We start from the raw sequence: 14,222 nt of genomic DNA on the forward strand, positions 1-14,222 counted from the left end.
GTAATCCCAACAACTTGGGAGGCTGTGGCAGGAGGATTGCAAGTTCAAAGCCCAGCCTCAGCAATTTAGCAAAGCTCTAAGCAACTTAGCAAGACCCTGTCTATAAATAAAAATGAAAAAGGCCTGGGGATGTGGCTCAGTGGTTGAGCATTCCTGGGTTCAATTCTGGTCCAAAAAAAAAAAAAAAAGAGTTTCATTAGAAGGATACTGCCATTAACAATTTCTATCATTTTATTTTTTATTTTTTAAATTGACATAGTAATTGTACACATTTACAGGGTACAGTGTGGCATTTCAATGCTTGTAGACAATGTGTAATGACCTGATCAGGGTTTTTGGCATATCCATTGCCTCCAACATTTAAAATCTCCTTGTGTTGGCAACATTCCAAATCCTATTATCTATTTTGAAAATTTCAGTTAATAGCTGTCAACCACAGTTCCCCTACTGTGCCAGAGAACATGAGAAAGGATTCCACAGTTTCTGTCCAAGCTACACCATTTCCCACCTGCCCCGTCCCCAAGGGGAAAGCCAAGCCAAGCTTAGGCTCAGCAAGGGCACTAGGGTCCAGCAGGCGGAGATGCTGGAAAGACTCAAGGGAGCTGCCCTGGAGAAGCTGTCCCTCTGCCGGTCCAGTCCTGGAGGTGTCTATATGACGGGTAACGGTCAGTCTCCTCTCTCTGCTCTTACTGGGATAGAGCCATGAGTTCTGCCCTGTCTTCATTGCAGACACCTCTCTAGGCCACCTTCATAGATTAAAATGGGCATTCATTCATTCATTCATCCCACTGGGCCTAGCAGTACTCTACCAGGCGCTGGGGCGGGCTGTGGAAGGCTGGACTGAATGAGACTTGCTTCTACCCTCAGACACCAGTGCCGTGAACGTTCTGTCTTGGGACAGGATGTGAAGCATCCATCCCTGGTCCAGCCAGCTGTGATCCCAAAGGAGTGACACATTGTTCCCTGCAGGGTAGAGCAGGGCCCCTGAGCTAGTGAGGAGGGGTGGTGGGCGAGGGTGGAGGGCTTTTTGGGAAGAGGGAATGGCATCCTTTTAATTGGGGAAGTGGTAAAAAGAGAGGCTTATTAGAAAAGGGCTAGACCAGGAACTGCCATCCGTGATAAAAAGTCTGGACTTTATCCTGATTTAAAAGTCCTGTCTTTTATTATTATTTTTAATACAGGAGCAACAAGCTTTACATTTTATTTCCCTCTCTTTTCTTAGCCCAAGTGTGACATTTCAATGCTTGTACACACTGTGTAATGACCTGATCAGGGTTATTGGCATATCCATTGCCTCCAACATTTAAAATCATTTCCGCCACCAGGGTCCCCACCCCTCAGCGTAGATGGCCCCGAGTCTTAGGCCAGGTACCCTGGAATGCCACCCCTCCTCTGCCACTCCTCTTCCAGCAGGGAGGAAACTGGGAGGCTCTGTCTGTGGACCTCAAGTTCTTTAAATATCAGCAGGGCATAGGGATCCTCGTCTTTCACTGTAGGACTCAGGACTCTGAAATTTCTGATGACATTGCCATCATCTTGTTAGATAAGAAGCCTCACACATTTACCCAGCTGGAACGGACAGTAGCATCTCATCCATCCCAAGGAACTTCCACCACACCCAAGAGAGCAAGACCAGGAAGATTTCCACAGGTACAAAGTCACCGTCATTGAATCCATTGTGATATACTCCGTGGCTGAGTCCTTTACTCAGATGACCCTCCCCTCATGTTCAAAACACCATTCGAACAAGCGGTTAGTTTCCATTTCAGCCCATTCAGGCAGATGAGAAGGACATCCAAAACTGAGAGAAAGACCCATGCCGCAGAAAATCCAAAAGGCATCGCCACCTGTGGTCACAGAGGAGAGATACAAAAGGACTCAGTACCTCCTCTGGGCCCCCAGGGGCATTTCTCTCCCATAGACTTTTATTTGTCATTTTCTAGTGAAACAACTCTTTTAACAGTCCTTATAAAGAGGCTACACATGTTTGGCACACTGTTGAGGTAACAGGCAAGGGACAAGTGCAACACAGTTCAGAAACCATTCTATCAAAATGATCGTCCCATAAAAATGGCGTTGCTTCAGGGTGCATATGGCGGGGCTACCTGGGAATTTCATTTACGAGGACTACGCCACTCTCTGACACTATGGAGGAACAAAGCATGCTTGTGTCTGTACATGAAGTGGATTTACAGCTAATTGAACCAGGTCATGCCAGGCCTTTCCATGCCCCCAGTATGGCCCTCTCTCCATGGATGGGAGAGCGTTTGGAGAGGGCCCCTTTTCCCCTGTGATCGCTAAAAGTGAGGGAGCCCCATGAGGTGGAGGCCAAAGGGTCTCTCCTGAGGCTTGGAAGAAGTCACCCATTTCCTCCCTTCCCCTCCAGGGTGGCTGTGCCTCTGGATCAGCTGCTCAGAGACTATTGTTAGGAGAAAATTGCCCATGAATCCTAGGAACTTCAGCATCCACAGCCAGCTGGTTCTGTGGGGATTCCCATGGAGAAGGTCTCCATGCTTCCCAAGTGTGTAGAAATGCATGGCGGGGGCTGGGGTGTGGCTCCGTGGTAGAGCGCTTGCCTAGCATGTGTGAGGCACTGGGTTCGATTCTCAGCACCGCATATAATGCATATAATAAATGAATAAAATAAAGGTCCATCAACATCTAAAAGAAATTTTTTAAAAAAAAAGAAAGGAAGAAAAGAAATGGATGGCTGGTCACGGATCTCAATGCTGGCAGGTTTCCAGAGGGGCAGAGCCAGGTGGGCTGATGTCTGTGGTCTGCATTCAGCCTCCCTGGCATGTGCAAGTTGGATGCAGGTGGAATCTCCTCCTGTCCTTTGCCTGTGGCCTGTCCCATCAGCTGGTGGCTGGCTGAGATATTCCTGGCTGCAGGTTGGCAGGGGGTGGGCATGTGCTGGCTTTTCATGTCACTAATTATTAACTCTGCAGGTAGATTATTGTTTCAAGTTAATAGCACTGCGGGGGGCTTGAGATGCCTCGGCTTGATAGCACTTTCCAAGACGGTTCTCCTGGGGGGAGGGGTCCCAGAAACCCCAAACTGGCCCCATGGCCGTCATGTGACCCAATTTCCCCAGGAGGAAATGCCTGGCGGTGGAGGGCAGGGAGGGCACTGGGCTTAGTCTGACTTCCTGATCTCACACCAGGAAGCTCAAGCCGCCAGAATCCTTTGGGCCACGGCGGGTCAGGTTTCACACAGAACTGTCCCATTTAGTCAAAACAAGCAGCCTGCTCAGGTATAGGTGGACACTCCTCTGTGCTGCCCGAGGGCACCTTGCAACCTGCCCTGCCACCTGTTTGCTGTGGAGAGTTCAGGAAGAACAATTCTAGAAGGTGGTGAGCCCAGACTGGGTTGGAGGGTGCCTTTGGTGAGGATTCCACGTGGACTCAGGGAGGGGAGAGAGAGGTGGATGAGGAGAAGGACTCAAGAAGTGAGTACCCCACCGAGGAACAGTGTCCACACCCCGGAACACTCCAGTGGCCTAGGAACTGCCTCCGCCTCGTCAGGCTGGGGAAGGCTGGGTGCCCCTGAGTGACTATGTCACTTTGGGTATACAACAAAGATCATTGTCTCCTAATTTTCATCTTGTTCAAGACGTCTGAAGCATTGAATGTTCATGAATATCAAAGTTATCAGACAGGTGGCAAGCAATTTCGAGACACTGGCCCACCTTTCAGTGGTGTAAGTTCCAGGTTTTGTCTGTTTGTCTGTCCTCCCCGCCGTCTCTCCATTCCCTCTCTGGTTTCTCTGTGCTACCTCTTAGCAACTGTCCACCCCTCAAGCAAAGCAAAGCCTGCTCACAGGAAAAGAGCGCAAAGTACATGCACGTCCACTAGTAAGGCCAATACCTGAGCCCTCCCCCAAAGACTGGCATTATTATCCTCATTAAGGGAAAGAAGTTTTACCTCCAAGTTTCAAGAGGGTTGAAACAAACATTTATTGAGCACCTTCTGTGTCCCAATTATCAGGTTGTGCACATGATCCAACTTGATTTTCAAAACAACTCCACAAAGAGGTAGTTTATCTTCATTGTACCAAGGAGGACAATGACAGTAACCTCTTCAGAGGGACATGATGGTTTCAACCTGAAATGGCTTGTGAACTTCACTGTAGAGCTCCTGGTTCATCAGAATCCAGAATTACATGACAGTGTCTCAGAGCTTCTATCAGCAAACAGGAGTCTGACCCCGGGAGACTAAGGAATCTAGGCTTCCCCCCCAGCTTTGGCCAGAGATGTAACATTTTCAATACAAGTTCCTAATCTGGAATTCCCCAAATCCAAAATGCTTCAAAATCTGAAATTCAGGGGGCTCTGATGTGATGCTTGCAGAAGGGAAATTTCACACCATGAAACTTTGTTTCCTACACAAAATTTACATATTGTTTGAAATTAGCTCCCAGCTATGTGCCTAAGACAGACATTAAATTTAGATGAGTATCTTTTCCCCAAGATATCTCATTACATTTGGGCAAATACTCCCCAATCAGAAATACTTCCAGTCCCAAGCACTTTGGATAAGAGATCCTCAACCTATATTGGATTTCAGAATGATTTCTGAAATTAAAAAGTAAAATTTTGAAGTAGCTTCTTGAGCAAAAATCCTCTGGAGGGCTTTAGACAAAGTATAGTGTGGTCATGCTCACTTTTTGAAATATCATTCTGAGGCTGTGTAGAGAGTAGACTTGAGTCTAGAAAGAGTCCTTTTTAGGAGAGGCAAAGGGGACTTGCATTAAGATGGTAGCAGAGGGATGAAGACAAGAGAACATACATGAGATGCATCAAGGAGGTGAGTTTTCCAGACACGCGTGATTCCAAGCACGGCCTTAGGGCCACCATCACCCGCATCACTCGGGATATTGTGAAAAATGCCAATTCTCGCACCTTAACCCAGATCAACTGAGTAGGCATCCACATGCCCTTTGACATTCAGAAGCACTGTTTGCAGACCACTTGTCTGGCCAGGGGGATTAAAAAAAAAAAGAAGAAGGTACAACATCTCCAACCCTGTGTTCGAGCATCACCAAAGAGGTCAGACCTTTTAGAACGGGAGACCTTCCATTTAGAAGAAGGCTTTGCCCATGCGTCTGTGTGGTGATGGGGCAGGCTTGCTGGTGCCCAGGTCTCCGCCCAAGTTGCTAGTCACCGTGGCATTGTTGGATGTCGAACCTCTTGCTTTCTTATTCTCCGTCTGTTCTTTCTCTAGTGTGCCGATTTCTTCAGGCCTCCGGGAGGATTCTCTGTTTTCAAGTGTCCCGTGGAACCCGCCTATGATACACGAACATCTTACACCTGGACAATTCTCAGATGTTCTTTCTCTGTACCCCAGCGATTTCTGTGTGATGCTTGATTCTCTGCAGGCTGGCTAAGGTACGTGTCATACTGGTGGCTAATCAAGCTCAGGCATTTTATCTCTTCAAAGAAACCTTCTGGTGTGAGCAGAGCCTGTTCCCAAATTCAAAGTCATTAGAGATGGGGCTGTTTCCAGCGTCCGGTCGCTGGGGAACATTTAGAGGCACGAGCGCCTTTAAGACCCCCTAAAGTAGGTGACATTGACTCCTTTGCTCTTCCAGGGATCCCTCATGCTTCTGAGTTTTCCCATCTCATGCTGCTTCCTACCTGTGGGTTTTCACCTGGAGCTTTCTCCGCCTGGAATGCTATTTCCCAGCTCCCCCCGTCTGCCTCCGGGATGCTAGATGCCCCCACCTGTGTGGTCCCGGTGGGCACCCCTCCATCACCGTGTGCCATCGGGCTACACTAATTGTTGATTTCCATGTCCCACCCTCGGCTCTGTGTCTTTTCATCTTTACACCCTCAAAGCATAACAGAGTGTCTAACTCATACCAGAGGCACAATAAATATTTGTGGAATGAGTCAATGAAAGAATGTGTGGCTGGGGACGAGGCGGGCTTGGGGTTCGGGAGCTATGACAGCCTATTCAGCCGTGGAGGTGGAGGTGGGATAGGAACTCGTGACCTGCAAGCTTCACACTGAGGTCAAGAACTGCTCTCGATACTCAGGTGTGTTTTTGTGTGTCTCTGGATTACTAGCAACACCCCAAGGAGCCCTTCTGGTAAAGTGTAAGCCAGACACCCCTCCCCGCCTTGCTTTATGGGGCTGGCATTGAAACCTGCCCAGTATGATTCTGTCTCAAACGCTTGCACAACACTGACCGTAAAGTGGGCTTGGTCGCCTCTTTTTCACTTTTATGAGTGTTTTATTCTTAGTTTCAGAGGTGGTGCTAGTAAGCTTTCCTTGCCATCCATTGAGAGTGCAAGGAACTGGCCCCTCAGGTGTGTGGACTGGACCACCTTTTGTTGCCGAGGGTGTCTTAACTTTACAAATGATGCGCTCCTGCAGTCCAGCTACCCCCGGACAAGTTCTGTGACAGTACAGGGCTGTCAAGACACACTCGATAGGTATAACTAATCAGAACAAATTAAATAAAAAAGATTAAAAAAAAAAGAACAGCTAGCAAGAAAACACTTCCGTTGTCGCTTCAAGCTTAGAGAACACATTCCCCTCTCCCTTCGTGTAAATAATGTATCTCCACAACCAAGAAGCAAAGACAGACCCCTGGGAACCCAGAGTCAAAAACACACGTGCTCTCTGGACGGACACTTGGCAACGTTTTGTGGTCCTTTCCTGGTGACCTGGTTATTGCAAACACAGACTATAATATGACCCTGATTGGCAGGTGGCCTTGGGATTGAGCTATCGATTCTCCTTCACTGATGACCTTCTGGATATAGCCTACTGATCCGTTTTCCCCATGAAAAAACCCTCTCTGTCTTCATATCCCCAATCCAAACGGTGGCATCTCTCTTCCTTATATCATCCCTCTATTTTCCTGCGTGGTCACTTCCATGATCATGGCGATCGTCTATATAACAATGCTCCAGTGGGGATAAGTTGCACTTTGTCGCACAGTAGCCTTTCCTGGTTATTACTACATACTTACTCTATAAGAATGTTAAGTCTGTAATCCCAGGGGCTCAAGAGGCTGAGGCAGGAGGATTGCAAGTTCCAAAGCCAGCCTCTGCAACTTAGCGAGGCCTTGAGTAAGGTCTCTAAATAAAATATTAAAAAAGGCTGGGGATGTGGCTCAGTAGTTAAGGTCCCTGAGTTCAGTCCCTGGTACTTAAAAAAAAAAAAAAAAAAGAATACAAGTCTGCACTTTGAAAATGAACTCAACGTTTGTTTCCACCCTTCCTTTCTCAGGATGTGAACACATTGCTCGGATGACCAGAGATCTTAAGAAAGCCTCCCACATGGGTTAACATCACGTTTCTTCCCTCTAAGTAGAAAGACTGTAGTTAGTCTCTCTTGCAGGGTGAGGGAGGTTCACCCTAGCACCAGGCTCTGGTCATCAGTTGATAACACGTCCGAGGATCAGATAGAAACAACCTGCAGATGAAGGCAAGTCCCAGGAATGATGCTGTCTGGCAGAGGGGAGGAGTCACTTTAGTTAGGGTCTGACATGTCCCCAAAGGCTCATGTGCTAACAGCTTGACCCCCAGCTTGGCACTGTTGGGAGGAAGTGGGAACTTCAAGAAGTGAGGCCCGGGGAGGCCCTCTGGTCCCTGGAGATGTGCCCTTGACCTAGCCCCTTCCTCTTTTTCTTTGCTTTTTGTCTGCCATGAGGGGAACTGGCTTCCTTGGCCATGTGCTTCTGCCACCATGTGGTACTCCTCCACAGGCCCCCAAACAATGGGGTCAATCAACTGGAGCCTGGAACCTCTAAAACTGTGAACCCAAATAAACCTTTCTCTTTATAAGCTTATTATCTCAGGCATTTTGTTACAGTAACAGAAACCTGACTAATGCAAGCACCAAGCCCCACTTTGCCTCTTTCGAGAAACATTTCTCAGGACTGATTTCTACTTGTTATGTTACCTTTGACTTAAGAGTCTTCACTGGATTTCCTCTGGTGTCTGCTATGTTTTTGCCAGTTTCCGAAACTCTACAACGGATTTGTTTCACCAGTTAGAATCCAAGAATGACTTACACAGGCAAAATATTCCTGAAAAGATTAATATTTTTCCAAGTTTCTATGTTGTGTGTTTTGCATGAAAACACACTCATAACCTGCTGTGAACTTGGGTTATCACTACCATTTAGTTAAGGTAGTTGACCAAAGTCACTTTCCACACAGAAGCAGGTGCCTGAATGTAATAAAACATGTCCAAACAATAACTTTTAACTTCATCATGTTTATGTTCTTCATTTATGATGGGGATAGTCAGGAATAAATCAGTAAATACAATGCCAAGCTCAAATTAAATATACACTAGCCATGTCTTAGTGACAATAAAAGAGTTTTAATTTTTTTTAACAACTATAAAATGGGCACAGACTGGTATTGGGAATATCGTTTCCCCTTAGTATCTCTGGGAGACACCAAGATCAGTGGGGGCTCAAATCCCTTCTGTAAAATGGCATCGTGTTTTGCACAGAAGCGACACCCGGCCTCCCACATACTTGAAACCATCTCTAGATGACTTAAAATCCCGAAGACAATGTGAATTCTATGTAAAAGAGTTTTTAGACTTAATGGTCTAGGGAATGATGGCAAGAAAAAAATTTCTCAATCTGCAGACACAGAAGCAAGAGTGTAGGTTTAACTCCATCTTGCACAGAGGGTGGTTGAATCCACAGAGAAGAAAGCCCCTGATATAGAGGGCTTATTTCACTTAAAAATATCATAGAGGCAAGGCTATGCATTTAGTCTCACGTGGCCGAGAACACCATTTCTTGCTCTTTTTGGATTCTAGTTCCCTGTCTGTTGTGTGTGTGTGTGTGTGTGTGTGTGTGTGTGTGTGTGTTGGGCTGTTCCGCCCCGTCTGGAAGATGAGTAGTTGCAGACCTCAGTGACATAAGTTACCTGAACAATTCCCTGGAGACATTCCTGGCAGACAGGGCCACGTTGGTCCCCTGTTCCCTCCTTTACTGCCATGAGAACACTGTGTTCCCTCGGGAGCCCGGGGAGACCCGGCCGGGCCGTATTATTTTCACATGTTCCGTCTACTGCTTAGATATCCGAAGAAGAAAGCTTTCCCTCCCACACTCCCCATCGCAGGGAAAACCAAGCCTCGTGATTGCGCCCTTGGGTTCTGCTCCTCTGCCCCTAGGAATGTTCCGGTTTGGTATTCCAGGGAAGCATGACCACCAGTTGTGAAACGGGACAATTCTGAAATCAGCACTGTCCCTGACAGGCAAGGGCTTCATACGTTCTAGCCTGTGACCAAAACCCACCCGAAAGGACGCAGGGTGGTTGTGCTGAGCTTTGCTGGCGCACCTACGGATAACACATAAACACAGTTACGAATCATCTGGTGCCTTCTGCAGAGACATGTTCCTCTGCGTCTAATTTTCAGTGCCACTGCAGGTTGATGGGCCTCCATGGAAGGTTCTAGTGCTTTTTTTCATTGCCTCCAGATCAGGGATGGTCAAGTGTTTGCAGATAAGGTTTCAGTCAAATCTGAAAGCTGCAAAGACCCCTTTTACCTGGTTGGGAAGTGGCGGTCCCCCCAGTGTTCCCAGATGCACTGTCTCTCACATATCTCCTGGAGGACAATGTATGAGTATAGCTCTAGAAGATGACGACTGGGGGTAAGGTCGTCTCAACGGTAGCCTTGTTGATTCAAAATATCTCAGGGCAGGAAATGCAATGGGGATAATCACCTTTACAGCCCAGTCCTTCTGGGTTTGATGCATTTGCTGTTTCCCAAACACCAGACGTCTAACCTGCCTGGGCCCAACAACAGGGAGTTCAAAGGATCAGTTTCTTCCAAAGGTTTCCCCTTCCTGAGGCTAATGCCAGCCTCTGCAGTGCAATCTGGAAGACCTTGAGGCCGTTTCTCTTCTCTTGTTCATGGTCATCACCATCTGAATCAGGAAGCAGTTCCTCATGGGTTCACCTGCAGATAGATTCTCTCTCTGTTCTCCATTTAACTGATGGAACAAGCGTTTGCAAATTGAAAATTTTGCTCTTTGTTGTGCATCCAGTAATTGAAAAAAAAATCAATCTCTTGCTTAAGATCTCCATTAACTGGCCCTATATTTGCTTCTCTCTTTCCTCTCTTTCTTCCCCACCATGACATCCCTGGTTCCAACTCCATGTGCTGGAAACTTCACAAGTGACACTAGATGTTTGCTCTTAAATAATCTCTCGGGTCTTTCCATATGTGTGCAGTGTTCTCTCCCCTGTACTCACAATATCTCCCTGAGACCTGAACAAGTCATTCAATACATGACTTTCTTTAATTAGGCTCCTTAGTATCTTTTCACTCTGCTTCCTTCACCCTCTAAGTTTTGAAATTTGAGTGAATATTAAATGTTTTCACACACCATGAGGTTTTGTTTTATAATTATAAAATTTTTTTAGTAAATTATTTATTTATTCTAATTTGTTCTATGTGATAGCAGAATGCAATTCATTTTATATTACACATATAGAGCACAAGTTTTCAAGTCTTAGGGTTATACACAAAGTATGTACTTAGGGTAATGATGTCTAACTCATTCCACTGTCTTTCCTACCCCCATGCCCCCTTCATTCCCCTCCCTCCCCTTTGCTCTATTTAAAGTTTCTCCATTTCTCCCATGCTCCTCCCCCCCATCGCCATTATGAGTCAGCATCCTCAAATCAAAACAAAAATTCGGCCTTTGGATTTTTTTGGGTTGGCTAACTTCACTTAGCATTATATTCTCCAACTCCATCCATTTACCTGAAAATGCCATGATTTTATTCTTTTTTAATGCTGAGTAATATTTCATTGTGTATATATGCCAAAGTTTCCCTATCCATTCATCTACTGAAGGGCATCTGTGTTGGCTCCACAGTTTAGCTGTTGTGAATTGTGCTGCTGTAAACATTGATGTGGCTGTGCCCCTGTAGTATGCTGTTTTTAAGTCCTTTGGGTATAGACCAAGGAGTGGAATAGGTGGGTCAAATGGTGGTTCCATTTCAAGTTTTCCAATGAATCTCCATACTGCTTTCCAGATTGGCTGCACCAATTTGTAGTCTGACCATCGATGTATGAGTGTGCCTTTTCCCCCACATCCTCGCCATCACTTATTGTTGCTTATATTCTTGATGACTGCCATTCTGACTGGAGTGAGATGAAATCTTAGTTTTGATTTGCATTTCTCTAATTGCTAGAGATGTTGAACATTTTTTCATATATTTGTTGATGGATTGTATATCCTCTTCTGAGAAGTGTCTGTTCTGCTCCTTGGCCCATTTATTGATTGAGTTATTTGTGTTTTGGTGTTAAGGTTTTTGAGTGCTTTATATATACTAGAGATTAGTGCTTTATCTCATGTGCTTGTGGTAAAGATTTGCTCCCATTCTGTAGGCTCTCTATTAACCTCACTGATTGTTTCTTTTGCTAAGATTTTTAGTTTGAATCCATCCCATTTATTGATTCTTGGTTTTAATTCTTGAGCTATAGGAGTCTTATTAAGGAAGTTGGGGCCTAATCCGACATGATGGAGATTAGGGCCTACTTTTTCTTCCATTAGGCACAAGGTCTCGGGTTTAATTCTTGGGTCCTTGATCCATTTTGAGTTGAGTTTTGTGCATGGTGAGAGATAGAGGTTTAATTTCATTTTGTTGCATGTGGATTTCCAGTTTTCCCAGAACCATTTGTTGAAGAGGCTATCTTTTTTCCAATATATGTTTTTGGTGCCTTTGTCTAATATGAGATAATTGTAATCATGTGGGTTTGTCTCTGTGTTCTCGATTCTGTACCATCCGTCTACAGGTCTATTTTGGTGCCAATACCATGCTGTTTTTGTTACTATTGCTCTGTAGTATAGAGTTAGGTTTGGTATAGTGATGTCACCAGCTTCACTCTTCTTGCTAAGGACTACTTTGGCTACTCTGGGTCTCTTATTTTTTTCAGATGAATTTCACGATTGCTTTTTCTATTTCTATGAGGAATTTCATTGGGATTTTGATTGGGATTGCATTGAATCTGTATAGTGCTTTTGGCAGTATGGTTATCTTGACAATAACTGCCTGTCCAAGAACAAGGTAGATCTTTCCATTTTGTAAGGTATTCTTTAATTTCTTTCTTCAGCGTGCTGTAGTTTTCATTGTAGAGGTCTTTAACCTCTTTCGTTAAGTTGATTCTCAAATATTTTATTTTTTTGAGGTTATTGTAAGTGGGGCGTTTTTCTAGTTTCTCTGTCTAAGGATTTTTCACTATTTACAGAAATGCCTTTGATTTAGGGGTGTTGATTTTATATCCTGCTACTTTGATGAATTTTTTTTATGAGTTCTAGAAGATTGCTGTTGGAATTTCTTGGGTCTTCTAAGTATAGAGTCATATCATTAGCAACTAGTGATAATTTGAGTTCTTCTTTTCCTATCTGTATCCCTTTAATTTCTTTAGTCTGATTGCTCTGGTTAGAGTTTCAAGGACTCTATTAAATAGAAGTGGTGAAAGAGGGCATCTCTGACTTGTTCCAGTTTTTAGAGGGAATGGTTTCAATTTTTCTCCATTTAGAATGATGTTGGCCTGGGGCTTAGCATAGCTAGCCTTTACAATGTTGAGATATTCCTAGTTTTTCTAGTGTTGAGAACATGAAGGGCTGCTGTATTTAGTCAAATGCTTTCTCTGCATCTATTAAGATGATCATATGATTTTTATCTTTTGAGTCTACTGATGTGATGAATTACATTTATTGATTTCTGTATGCTGAACCAACCTTGCATCCCTGGGATGAACCCTACTTCATCATGGTGCATTATCTTTTTGATATTTTTTTTTATTTGCCAGAATTTTATTGAGTTTTTTTTTTTTTGCATCTGTATTCATGAGAGATATTGGTCTGAAGTTTTCTTTCTTTGATGTGTCTTTGTCTGGTTTTGGAATCAGGGTGATATTTGCCTCATAGGATGTGTTTGGAAGTGTTCCCTCTTTTTCTAGTTCATGAAATAGTTTGAGGAATATTGGTGTTAGTTCTTCTTTAAAAGTCTTGTAGAACTCAGCTCTGTATCCACCTGGTCCTGGGCTTATCTTGGTTGGTAGGTTTCTGATGACATCCTCTATTTCCTTGCTTGAAGTTGATCTGTTTAAATTGGGTATATCATTCTGATTTAATTTGGACATATCATATGCCTCTAGAAATTTGTCGATGCCTTTGATATTTTCTATTTTATTGGAGTACAAATTTTCAAAATAATTTCTAATTATCTTCTGTATTTCTGTATTGTCCATCATGATATTTTCTTTTTCATCATGGATGTTAGTAATTTGAGTTTTCTCTCTCCTTCTTTTCATTTGCATGGCTAGTGGATTATCAGTTTTATTTATTTTTTTCAAAGAACCAACTTTTTGTTTTGTCAATTTTTTCCAATTGTTTCTTTTTTTCAATTTCATTTATTTCAGCTCTGATTTTAATTATTTCCTGTCTTCTTCTGCTTTGGGGGTTGATTTGTTCCTCTTTATCTAGGGTTTTGAGATGTACTGTTAGGTCATTTATTTGTTGACTTTTTCTTTGAAAGAATAAACTTCATGCAATAAACTTTCCTCTTAGAACTGCCTTCATAGTGTCCCAAAGTTTTCCACATGTTGTATCAATGTTCTCATTCACCCCTAAGTATTTTTTAATCTTCTCCTTGATTTACCTTGCAATCCATTGTTCATGCAATAGCATATTATTTAGTCTATGTGTCTTCCTCTCTTGCAGTGTAGATCCAAGGTATTACAGCTTCTGTCCCACTAGTGTCTCAGAGTGTCCCTGCAGGTTACCAATACCTCACCTTTAAGGGGGAGAACAATATTACAGCATTCAATGTACCCAATGTGCAGCCATAGATCAGTCAGCTTCTATTTTCACATTTACAGTTTTGTTTCTGTAAGCAGAAAGGATGAGTTCAGTTATCTTCTACCACATAGTCAATAGGTTTGCACAATGGTTTATAGTTTCTAATGGTATACGGGTGGCTGGGGGTGGCTGAGATGTTTATGAGGGAGGATGTGGAATATGGAGGTATTAGATTATAGGACTAGTGAGAGGGTGATCATAAGAAGATGGCTGTTAGTAGGAGAAACAAGAGAGAGGCCACCCCATTGCAAGACTCCCTGTCACCTCAGCAACAGGATAACTGTTAGCACCCCTCATAGAGATACCTCTGGTGCAGCCAGGCCCACAGGGACCTTGGTGACATTTTACCAGGTCCTTATTATTGTCC

At 44.1% G+C, this 14,222-nt stretch overlaps 1 long non-coding RNA gene across 1 annotated transcript; it reads left to right on the forward strand.

Annotated features, from left to right (window-relative positions):
- Positions 1-3,134: 3,134 nt before the first annotated feature.
- Positions 3,135-5,889, forward strand: LOC144365915 (uncharacterized). Its single transcript, XR_013424637.1, has 3 exons — positions 3,135-3,699; positions 5,223-5,386; positions 5,590-5,889. It is a non-coding gene; the product is annotated as an uncharacterized LOC144365915 (long non-coding RNA).
- The last annotated feature ends 8,333 nt before the right edge of the window (positions 5,890-14,222 follow it).

Source organism: Ictidomys tridecemlineatus, chromosome 8 (genome assembly GCF_052094955.1).
Source record: "Ictidomys tridecemlineatus isolate mIctTri1 chromosome 8, mIctTri1.hap1, whole genome shotgun sequence".
Lineage (NCBI taxonomy): Eukaryota > Metazoa > Chordata > Mammalia > Rodentia > Sciuridae > Ictidomys > Ictidomys tridecemlineatus.